The sequence below is a fragment of the Brassica napus genome, chromosome C9 (genome assembly GCF_020379485.1).
Source record: "Brassica napus cultivar Da-Ae chromosome C9, Da-Ae, whole genome shotgun sequence".
NCBI lineage: Eukaryota > Viridiplantae > Streptophyta > Magnoliopsida > Brassicales > Brassicaceae > Brassica > Brassica napus.
In genome coordinates this window covers 26,251,453-26,263,977 of record NC_063452.1, presented here as the reverse complement: position 1 = coordinate 26,263,977, position 12,525 = coordinate 26,251,453, and the positions used below count along the sequence as shown (strand labels likewise).

General features: G+C 34.7%; 1 pseudogene; it reads left to right on the top strand.

The window, feature by feature from the left end:
• Positions 1 to 253: 253 nt before the first annotated feature.
• On the top strand, positions 254 to 6,696 carry LOC125592814 (annotated as a pseudogene).
• Positions 6,697 to 12,525: the final 5,829 nt, after the last annotated feature.

The window sequence follows — 12,525 nt, the reverse complement described above, 5'->3', positions numbered from 1 at the left end:
TTAATCAAACCAACTCTGTTTTTTAGTCCTTTACATAGAGAATCATGAAGATATAAAACATAATTGTGAATATTGTTATTGAGATATGTATACATTTAGTTAAGAAATCTAGGTTTAACGTTTACATTCTTATCTTCCTATATAAGTTGTACATGTATAAGCTTTATCATTATGAGAGTCAATATACAATTCTTCCAATCTTATACTCTCATCATTCTCTACACTTTAGATAAAAAAAAAATTGTGAATCACTTTGTCGAAATATATTTAGTCTTAAATGTGTGTTGTGTATTGTATGCCTTTCCTATGTGAAATTATTATGTTTATAATTAAACATATACTATTTGCAGAGAATTATTTGCTTGTGAGTTGTGAACGCCTCTCCTCAACTTTCAGTATTCGTTATACAATAAATGAATGGAAAGTAATATTCCTGATATTAAAAATAATTAAAAAATCTTATGCTATCAATTTCTTGAAAATTTTATTACTCTTGAAGGCACCTTCGATTCCTTAATGAGATCTAGATTATTCTTAGCTCTTTTGATTAGGTTATCTTGTCTAAATAAACCTAACCTCACTTGTCTCAACCTCCAAAGTCCCCATCACTTGATCATTATACTTAAACGAGTGTGACAATCAATATATTATTTATGTATAATATAGGTTTCTACGTACGGTGATGTTATGATCTGGATATTTTCTTCTCTTTACATTTATATTTTCTATTACCAACATCTTGAAAATGAGAAACAATTTTGGATTTTTCTATTTTCTCTGCTTCTACTAAAGTTCATATCCCAAGCACGATGTTGTTTGTGCAGGATTCTCTTGATTAGAACGATGATGAATTAGGAATGAGGTGACTAAAGACGTTTTTATTAGAATCAAACAAGAGGTTACAAGATTGACGGGAAATAAGGAGACAAGATCAAAGGTTTAAGCAACAGGATCAAAGAGATGATTAGGAAACCCTAGATCTAGCCGCTTCTGTGTGTGTTGTCCAAAAAGTCCACTTTTCGTTGTCTCCTCATCCCCTCTTATAGTGTCCTCGTCCGTGATGCCCTAATCGTGTCGTCCTTTGGGCCCTGTCGTTAAAGGCCGAGTATGCGGGCCTTGGTACTGTTCTCTATAAGCCGAGCATATTTAGTCGGCTTAACTGATCGGCTAAAAGTACTCTGGGGTCGAGCCGACATCTTTAGCCGCTTAAGCCGACTAAACTGGTCAAGCTTGCCGGGCTAGGGCCTGTTATTCGATGGGCCTTGTGGAGGGATGTAATCCATCTCCTACAATAAGTCCCCCCCCCCCCCCAGTTCACTTGTGAGCGGCGTAGCGGTCTCAGTGAATTTGTGGGTCAGGTTCGTTCGTATATCAGGTCCTAGCGTGTTTAGTCGCACGCCGTTTTATTGACGTTTCTAGTCGCTTAGAGTAGTACTTCTTCGTGATCTGCTTTGCTCGCCGAGGTTTTTTGTCACGGAGGCACGTTTTACTCGGTAGGCGAATTACCCCGATATAAGAGCTCAAGCTTATCTCATCGGTTTACGTTAGAAAACCGGTTTATACCGAAATCGGGGATTAATTTCGGTCTGGCATCTCGATTAGAGATCAGTTTGAACGAGAAACTGAACCGTCGCGAGTAAGCCTTTGGGTATTTAGGCGGCCTTTGAGGCCCATTTAGGTTTCTGTAGACCTAATGATTGCGCTTCGGAGGATGTGCCCTTGTTTTTGCTATAAATAGGCTCCTCCCTTTCGCTTTCGTCATTCTTCTCTGCAAGTTCAGGTATTCCGCTTTCTCTCCCTTCTCTCTACTTTTACTTTCTCTCTCTAGGTACGTTTCTCCTTACACAGGCTCGTCGGTATCGTCTGGCGGTTGTAGTCGTCCCCTAAATCCAGGATCATGCCTCTGAGAGGTCGTTTGTCGCGAGAAGAAAAAGGGAAGGGCGTCGCAGATTCTCCGAGTCCGACCAGAGATGCACGGGTAGCCGACAGTCCACCGGATGATTTCGACTTGATTCATCGCGACGCTCTTCAAGATTTAGACAATATGACCCTATCTCAACGCCTTTTGGTCGCTGATGCTCATAAGATGATCCGTGATGAATGCGCGGATCGCGTTGAAGTCGGGAGCAGTGACGTGAGCGGTAGCGGCTCTGAAGCGTCTAGCCAAGCCTCAAGATCTTTGAGACGAGCTAGTCGGGAGATTCCTTTCGACCAGATAGACTGCCGTCCCACGATCTATCATCCTGGCGGGATCTTCGAAGAAATCGGCCCACTCCCGTCCGAATTGCTTCGTGACCCGCGGGCTCAGTCATGGGGGAATGTCTTCGATTCTTGCTCCTCTCACAAGACGGTGAGGGATTTATTGAGGCGAAGTGGAGGTGCCGGCGTTACATACATCATTCCTTCCAAGGGACAGCGTCCTTGGTCACCTCCGATTGGCTATCAGTGTGTCTACGAGTCCTATTTTGGAGACCATACGAAGCTCTGGTTTCCAATTCCCCGACTGATCACGTCGTACGCATTCCGTCGGGACATCGCCATCTGTCAGTTGCTTAACGGGTCGCTGCGCATCGCGGTTATGCTAATGGTGATGGCAGCGGAGATAGACGTTTCGATGAATGTGAGAGTATTCGAAGAGTTAACTTTTACGAAGGCGGAGCCACATGGAATATTTTCAGTGAAGATGCGCTCGAGCTACAACGTCTTGGCTGGGCACCCGAACAAGACGAAGGACTGGCAGCGCTCATATTTTTACGTCAAGTCTGACGAGCATGCCTTCTCGGAGCCACCTGGGGATGACTACCGCGTTCTATGGAACAAAACGCTTGGTAGATAGTGTTTGTTGTCATCATGCCTTATTCGAGTATTCTAACAGCGTGTTTCTTGTTGTTGCAGTTCGTCACCCGAATACGATCGCATACCCGGAGAAATTCTTCGAGAGTGCTCAGGCGATCGCGGCTCACAGCTATCTCCGTTGGCCTGATCTTAGTCGAGAATGGATAAGACGTCAAGAAGCTCGGATTGCTAGAGGTGAGTTCATCGGTCTTTCTCCAAGAAGTTCTATCAACAATTTAGTCTCTCTTCTTTTTCTTTTTTACAGTTGATTGGGAATCGAGACTTCCTGTTGTACTCGGGCCCCGTAAGTCGCATCTGTCCCTTTTTACTCGGAAACAGCAGAAACTTCTAGACGAAGCTAGAAAGATGGACGGAGTGCCGGATTTGAGTGCATTGTCGACCAGTTCTGACGCAGGCCAAGCTTCCAAGGAAGGAGCTCCTGGTTTAGTCGACAAAGACGTTGGGGCGGAGCGTCCTGCCTCGAGTCCTAAAAAGAAGAAGAAGAGCAAGAAATCCAGGAGGAAAACGACCGAAGAGCTTCCTCTTGAAGAGATCGCTTCTCTCGACGAAACCTCCGAGGGTTTGGAAGCAAGGAAGGAAGAGAGAGGAAGGAAGAGACCTTACGAAGGGGCTACTTCCTCCATTGATCACGGCGAGGCGCCGGCAGTAGGACGAGAAGGCGCTACAAGGGGTTCCGTCGAGTCTGACCGTTCCGAAGCGACACCTGAAGATCGTCCCAGAAAGAAGAAGAAGAAGAAGTCCATCGAGGCAGAGCCGCGTCCTTTTGATGTGGAGACGAGCCTCGTCGAAGTTGTCGCGGGAGGCGACGTTTCTCTTGAAACCCCTCCTGAGGAGAGAGAGGTCTCAGCGCGGGGCAGTGATCCTGTTAAGGGTGAGAGATCTATTCCTGATCCGTCTGCGAGGAAAGGGTCTCGTTCAGAAGGTTCTACTGTGAGGAGGAAGAAGATCGAGTTCCCCGATCGCGTCGAGTTTTCCTACAACGAGACGACCCCCCTAATCATTAATCCTCTTAGGTGCGCGGAGCTGACGCGCCAAATTCGTGGTGGGACGAAGGAGATGCCACAATTGGACGACCTTTACTTCAAGACTGAATACATAGACGCTGCTTCCTCGAGAGCTCGGGTAACTGCGCTAACCTCTTGTTTGATTCTGTTGATTAGAATGATGAACTTAGGAATGGGGTGACTAAAGACGCTTTTATTAGAATCAAACAAGAGGTTACAAGATTGACGGGAAATAAGGAGACAAGATCAAAGGTTTAAGCAACAGGATCAAAGAGATGATTTGGAAACCCTAGATCTAGCCGCTTCTGTGTGTGTTGTCCAAAAAGTCCACTTTTCGTTGTCTCCTCATCCCCTCTTATAGTGTCCTCGTCCGTGATGCCCTAATCGTGTCGTCCTTTGGGCCCTGTCGTTAAAGGCCGAGTATGCGGGCCTTGGTACTGTTCTCTATAAGCCGAGCATATTTAGTCGGCTTAACTGATCGGCTAAAAGTACTCTGGGGTCGAGCCGACATCTTTAGCCGCTTAAGCCGACTAAACTGGTCAAGCTTGCCGGGCTAGGGCCTGTTATTCGATGGGCCTTGTGGAGGGATGTAATCCATCTCCTACAGATGTGAAGCTACACGACCGGTGACGATGATCCGACCAGAGACCTATTCGAGCTGAAGGTAATACGACGTTCCTGGACGGAAGAACATGGTGCGTGGCTCGACCAAGTGCGTCTCAGGCTGAGCTACAGAGAGATCTTGATTGGGGATGTGGTATTGGGAGAGTTGATTGCTCAGTCATCGAGAAACATGGTGACTGTTACGAGCCGGATACGATATGGTCGCAAGCATCTTTTGCGTTTAATGGTTATTATCAGACTAATGGGAACAATCGCATTGCTTGTTACTTCGGTGGAACAGCTACACTCACCAAGATAAACCCTAGTAAGTTTCTTGCACTATGTAGGGTACTAAAATGAATAATCCATTAATTTTTTTGCCAAAAATATCTCTCTTTATATATAAAAATGTTATGCCATATGTTATATATGGATTTACCCTTGTATACCTTTTTTTTAAAGGAGATACCATTAACATCCTCCACACATCCCCTGTAACGTCGTCAGTGACAGAAGAGTCAATTGATCGACCTAGTGCGCCGATGACATCAATAACTGATTCAAATTCCATCCAATTGTTATGCCAAAAAGACGCAGAATCCTTCCAGAGTTTACATGATAGAGAATGAAAGGTTTTGCTAAATAAGAAAGCTTCATGAGCCTTCTCCAAATCCAGCTGCAAATATTTGAGACCCACAACGATTCAGAACCAGCAAAAAGGAGCCATATGAGTTTGATTCCATACACCAAATTTAATTCCATTAAGCAAAGCAGACCCAAAACTCCCCACTCTTTCGGTGAACAAACAGTCTCCCAAGACACTTTTGCCCCCCTTGCAAGTTCAGAGCTTCTGTCCAGAGAAAGGTGGTACAAATCTTTTCTAGTTTTTTCCAAACATTCTTTTGCCAGTGGGACAAATTGCAGACCAAAAATTGATCGTACTTGTAGACGGCTGTTTAAATCTCCTGCAAAAGATAGCTGTTTTGCTGTCCAAGAAGTAACTCGAGATCTGATTTTATCCACTAAAGGTTGATAATCTTGGCTTCACAGCTTATGAGGCATCAGAGGAACTCCGAGATACTTCACAGGAAGAGACCCTTGGACCAAATCAAGTTCTGTCGCCAAAGATGAAGCAGAGTGTTGATCATTCCCGTTCACAAAATACACAAGTTTTCCGCGATTATTTTAAGTATGGGGGAGTACGTAATAATAGATGAGATATTTTATGTGTTGCTTGCAGGCTACGGAACGTGCTCCTATGATGTATCCAAGTAAGAATCCTAATTTCATATTTTTGTTCGTTATGCCTTTTTAAGTATCATTTTGGTCAACTTGTCTCCATCATATGTATGTGGATCGCGTAGAAACACATTACTTTTGGTTAATTTTTAATTAAAGATATAAATGATGGGAGAATTGACATGTTCAACATCCCTTATATAGTGTCCATTTTGGGATTTCTCATATAAATGGAAAGGCCGACAAAAATTCATTAATGTTTCAGTAGAAAGTCCATAGAGGACCTTTGAATTTCTTTTACCAAATACCATTGTCGTCAATGACTAATCAACTAATTATGAGGTGGAAGTATAACGTGTTTCTTTACAGAATTATTATATGCATATATTTGTGTGTGTGTGTTGTAGAAACACAATTAAACTGATATTCAAGAAGTTTTGACATTTCTAAAAAAATATATTTGACCTGGTTGTCTTTGGTAACCTTTATTAGTCAAAAATACTATCTGAACAAATATTAATGTAGAATAATTTTGTTTCAACTATAAATACCTCATATATATCAAATTGATTACTAAACAAAGATAAATACAGATCATTGTAAACAAGAAGAGAAAACAAACTCGTTTAATAGAATTCGAAACGTTTTCACTAATTCACTAAACAAAGGTATTATGTTAATTATCTAGTTGTATATGGCTCTATTTTGTGAATGATCATGATTTTATATTGTAATAGAATTTGAAAAAGTTTATTTAAAAAATTCTTATCTATGAGGACGTAATCTTACTTTAGAAAAAAACACCCAAACCTGTTTATCATGATATATATACTCTTTGAATTAATGTATTTGAATATAATGATAAATCCATATAACAATACCTGAAACACAAAACTATCAATCATTTTATAGTTATTTCTACAAGTCGTCATGTATTTGTTTTAAAGGTCTGGTACGAGCAACAAATTTAAAAATAAAATAAAAACATATAACAACTTAATACACACAACTTACACAACTAAACTAGAGAAAAAAGTATTCAGAAACAAAAGATATTTTCAACAATTTTAATATAATTTATCTACTAATCTTTATTTATACGTAAATTATCAAATAGGTACACCACAAAGACATAGAATGAGTTTGTAAAAGGAAAAACTTTTGCCGTTGGAGACTCTGTTGTATTCCTTAGGTATATACATTTTGTCATTTTGCATCTCCTTTGTTTCTTAATTTTTTTGAATTCTAAATATTTTTATGTTCTAGAGGAGAGAATGGGGAATCACGAATTGGAATCAGAAAAGCAGCTCCTCCACAAAGCCACATATCATCATCAGTAGTTTCAAAAGAGAGTATGCACCACGGTTTAATTGCTACTGCAACAATGCTATTAACACCAAATGTGTGTTTTATGTGCTTTATAAGCCAAAGTAAGGAAAACACGTTGTTACCCTACTTAAACATCATGTTCATATATTATTTAAGTAAGCATACTTTAATTTATTCTTGTTATGATGATATTAGGTCGAGCAAATTCATTATCAATTGCGACAAATTCAAAGATGCAGTGAACAAGAAGTTCAATATAGGTTCAAGATTTACTATGAAGTTTGAAGGACGTGATTTTAAAGAAATATGGTAAAATTTTGACACTCGAATAATTTTTTTAATTCCAAATATCATTACTTACAATTTCTTTACTGCAAAAATATTCTGGAACAATAGTAAAAGTGGAAGACTTCTCCATTTGGAAGAATTCAGAATGGCGAAGCCTACAAGTAAAAGTTATTCATAACTAAGTTTTATTATATTATTTTATAATATATTCAAAATAATATATTAATATATTCCACAGACTTATTTTTATAGGTACAGTGGGATGAAGCTGCAACAATTTCAAGACCTACTAAGGTCTCTCCATGGGAAATCGATCCTTTAATACCTTCATCAAACATTCTCAACTCAGATTTTCAAAAAGAAAAACGCCAGCGCGAAATAAACGAATTTGGTAAGAAAATACTTTTTCTTTAATAAGTTATGCTTCTTTTTTGGATCAGTTATCATCATATTTCTATATAGAAGTTAAAATATGATAATTTATGTGTTGACTCAATGCCAAGAATTAGGAGAATCAAGCATAAAATCTTCGACGAGTCTTCCTCAACTTATTAATCATAATAAAACTAATGATTCGCAAATTTTATCTGGTTGGCTAGTGAGCTATGCAGGTGATGTTACGTCCGAACAAAATTACAATGACCAAATGGTCCAGTCAGCAAAAGAAAATTTAACTACCAATGCATCTGGTAGCTTCAGATTGTTTGGAGTTGATCTAACGGCTTCCACCAAAGCAAGAGATGTTCTGGAACCACTCGACTCATACCAAAAAGGTAAAATTTCTGAAAGTTTTGAAGAAGAAAAGCTGGATCAAATTCAAGAAGTGACATCACTAACAGAAATCCAAAGGAAAGAAATCAGTTTCAGTACAAGTAGTACCAAGGTATGAAAAAGAGCATCATTTATTTATTCTTTACTTCTTAGTCAATTCAAAAATTATTTATATTAACAACTTGAACATTATAAGACATAGGCTTTCTTACAATTAATCATGTTATTAATTTATAAGAAAACACTAGATTTTATATATGGTTGCACACACAGTTTTATTCTATTACAGTATATATAATGCTGATAAAGAAACTTCCATAACTTTATTAATTAACAGATCGAGATGACTATACTTAGTTCACAAACACTTGATATGTTTATTGACCAGGTTCACATGGAAGGTATTGGTAGAACTGTGGATTTAACTATTTTTGATGGATACAATATTGCAGATGCAGATCATTGAACTAGAAAAACTTTTTTAATATTGAAGGCAAGTTGCAGATGCACAATCAATGGAAACTAACTTTTAAATATAATGAAGGAGATATGATGTTTGTTGGAGACGATCCATGGCCGTAAGTTTCTTCTTTCTTCTTCTCTCAATTTTTTGGGAAACAAAAACTTAATGCGTTTTTTTATTTTGTGTAGCAAATTTTGCGACATCGTGAAGGAAATATTCATATGGCCATAAAATGAAATTTGAGAACCATTCCTCTAAGGGTGACTCAGCATTACAACAATAATTTCATCATCAGATGTCAGACGTTATTCAAAGAGGGGTTTTGTTATTTTGCTTTTTTATATAATACAAGGGATTGGTCCGCTCTTCATGCGGAAAGTTTACTTTCCTTAAGTTTTCCTTCAATATTTCTTTTTAACTTGAAGAGTTTTGTTTTATGTTATGTGTGATCTTTATCATTGTGATGGCTCTTTTTTATTTTGATCATCTCTTTTCCGTTGAACTTATTTTTTATAAAGAGATTAAGACTCAGTTTCCTTGCGTTGACTTAATTTCCTTATACGATTACTGAGACAGTTTGAATGGGACTATGTCCTGTTTTCATTGGCGATGTAGAACTTTTAATCATTTTTATATTAAATCATCTAGTTTCATGTCTACTCTTACGTGTTTTTGTTGAGTTGTTTTATATTGTATATCTTGTTCGTATTGTGCAAGTATATATATTTTTATTTCCACATCAATACTAGAACTGTGTTTGAGTTTTTAAAAATTATGTATGTAACCTTTTAATGTAGTTATATACAACAATTGTAGATCTCCTATTTATATCATGTAAACAAAATTTTAATTTGTTTGTAGTAATGAAATATGGTACAATTGTTTACAAATCATACATCTTCACAATTGAAAATTTTCACTAATAAAATTTTTTATTTTTAATGTTTGTTATATTCTTACTTTGATAGTAATTTCGTGTTAAAACTGTGTTCGATTGAGTTCAAATGGAAAAAATGATATTTTATGATTGTTTTTTCAATTTATTGATACCTTATATATATATATATATATATATATATATAATCTTAAGCAAATTTCTTTATTCAATTCCAAAAATAAATATCACATGTATCATAACAAAGAATAAGTTAAAGTTGTGTAGACATCATAGACCTAATAATAAACTTTATACTTAGAAATACTAATATTTATTACTGAGTATCTTTTCATTATATAATAATATTTTTGTCTTGAAATATTAATTTAAAAAAAAATAGTATATCTATTTTTTAATTTTGTTATTTGTTAGAAAATTATGCTGAAAATTTGTTTATTATTTTGAAAATTATAATTTATTTTAGTTCAAAATATACTATTATTTATAATTAAATATTATATTAATTTATTATTTCTAAATAATAAGAGAATAATGAAGGGTGAGATTTTATAAATTAAGAAATTTCTGGTTAGGTGTCAATTTTGGTACACCACTTGATTATGTGGTTTAAAGATAAGAGATATTGGAAGCCCCCTAATTAGTCCAATAGTTTGAATAAGAGTGCATTAATGCTTTTCATTAAGAGGTTTAAATTTTAAGTCTTAGAAAAGATGAATTATGCAGATTAAGGGCCTGACTGGTGTAACCGCTACGGTTGCGTACGTTTGTGGATGCGGATAGTTGTAGTTTTAAGCGTTATTAAGAGATTTGCACGACTGGTACATCACTTAGAAATTGGTTTGTTTGCGGGATACTTATGCATGGTTAACTACCAAATGCATCATTTGTTAAATAATAAATTAATAATGTTTATATTTTATATAATTATTAAATTATTAAAAAATCATAATATTATAATAAATATAAAAATAATATATATAAAATTATAAAATTAAAATTTAAAAAAATTATAGAAAATATTTTTTAAAGTTTTCTAATATAAATTAAATATAATATATACATTTTAGTATCTCCAGTATTTCAATTTAAAATTTTTATTGAATATTTTCATTTTATATTTTTATTCTAAAAAAAAAAGTATCTTCCCGCAACCGCAAACCCTAGTTGGAACCAGCTTTTGATTTTAAAAGGTTTGGAGCGGTTTGAAACGATTTGTAGTGTTTTCTGTGATTGTTTTAAAACGCCAACAATTGCTGTCAACCACAAAAGTTGGGTTTGCGGATGGTAGCAGAGAAACCAGGCATGCCCTAAAAGAAATTCTTACATGAGATCTTTTGTTTCTGAGTTTGGAATTTGATCAAAGAGGAAACAATCTGAATGACAATAGGTTTCTAAGGTGTTCCTTTGCGTTAGCTGTGGATCTTGGTCTAGTTTGGGCGATATGGACCCTTGGAGGTAGCTATTATGTAAGACAGAAAACTATAGAATATGGTTGAATGTTATGGTATTTATTTTGGATTGGTATTGGTCAAGCATCAGGAACTCAACCATTTTTGGATATGTTTTCTGCTATTCAGTCTCCTTTGCAAGGTACACACGTTTTTATTATACACTAGGGCCGGCCCGCCCTACGGGCGGGATGTGAACTTTAAAATAATTTTAACAATTAGTGTAAACGTTTAATACAAATTTTTATCATATAAGAATATACATATTAGTTAAATTTTGTATATGTCATTGTATTTGAATATTTTTTAGATCCCATTCAGAAATTTGTGATCGAAGTTTAAATTTCTATAACAAAATACAAATGATTTTAAGATTATATGGAAAATATATTTTAATATACATACATATATATCGTTTACATTAAATACATAATATATAAATCTAAATAAATATTTAAATATAATATATTTGATATATATATATATATATTATACAGCAAACTAAATTTTAATTTTCAAACAACGCTTAGGAACTACTGAAATGATTTTACTTTTTGAATTTTTATCCTAACAATATTATGGATGTACTAATTAGTTACTTTTTCTAAAAATATTACTATTATATTTATGTGGTTATAATTATGCCAAAATAATTTCTGATGTGTTGATTATATTTTGTGAGGTTATGTCGCGCACCACTTGTGTTGATTTGCTTGAAATATATTTATTTTATTTCTGTAAGAATAAGGTAGTAGGATATATTACATCAATACTATTAATTCAGGAACCCCTTTATGAAATTACCCATACTCTTCCCTAGTATATTAATTATTGTGCCATCAGTTTTACTTTAAAAATTAGAAGTCATTAAGGGTACTTTATAAATGAAATGTCGACCACCTAAGTTACCTAAATACTAATGAATAAACAAATATCCTAAAAAAAAGACAGACACTATAATGTAACCCATATAATTAATTATCCTTATTTCAACATTAACTAGAGTTTTACCCGCGCGTATCCGTGCGGATATTTTTAATTTTATAAATATATAACTTCGATAATAAATATTTATATTTACATGTCAGTGTTATATGTATAATAGCATAATCTTAACACTATTAAAATATAATGATTTTTACATTAAATTTTTGTGAGTAATTATTATTATATAATAGTACATTTTGATTTCGGTACAATAAATTCATGATCAGAAATAATTAAATAGAAAATCACTTATAAATATGTTTTTCTAATATCTACAGTATGTACACACATTTTTCAAAATTTTATTTATTTATACTATAAAAAAGATATTTTCTAAGGATAATTTAAGTTTTCATATTGTGATTGAAAAATATATATTTTAACATCTATCATTTTAGTATGTTGCGGAATTTTATAAGTAAATACATTATTCGGTTTAATTAATTCAAACTTATTATTTTATTTATTTTTATACATAGTAACACTATCATATTATTTGAGTTAATATTATCGATATATAATGTTTTTTTTATGTTTTATGACTTTCAAATCTTATACTAAATTATTGAAATATTTTATTAAAAATATTTATTTATTTTTTATATTTTTAGCAAATTTTGTTATCATTATAGATAAACA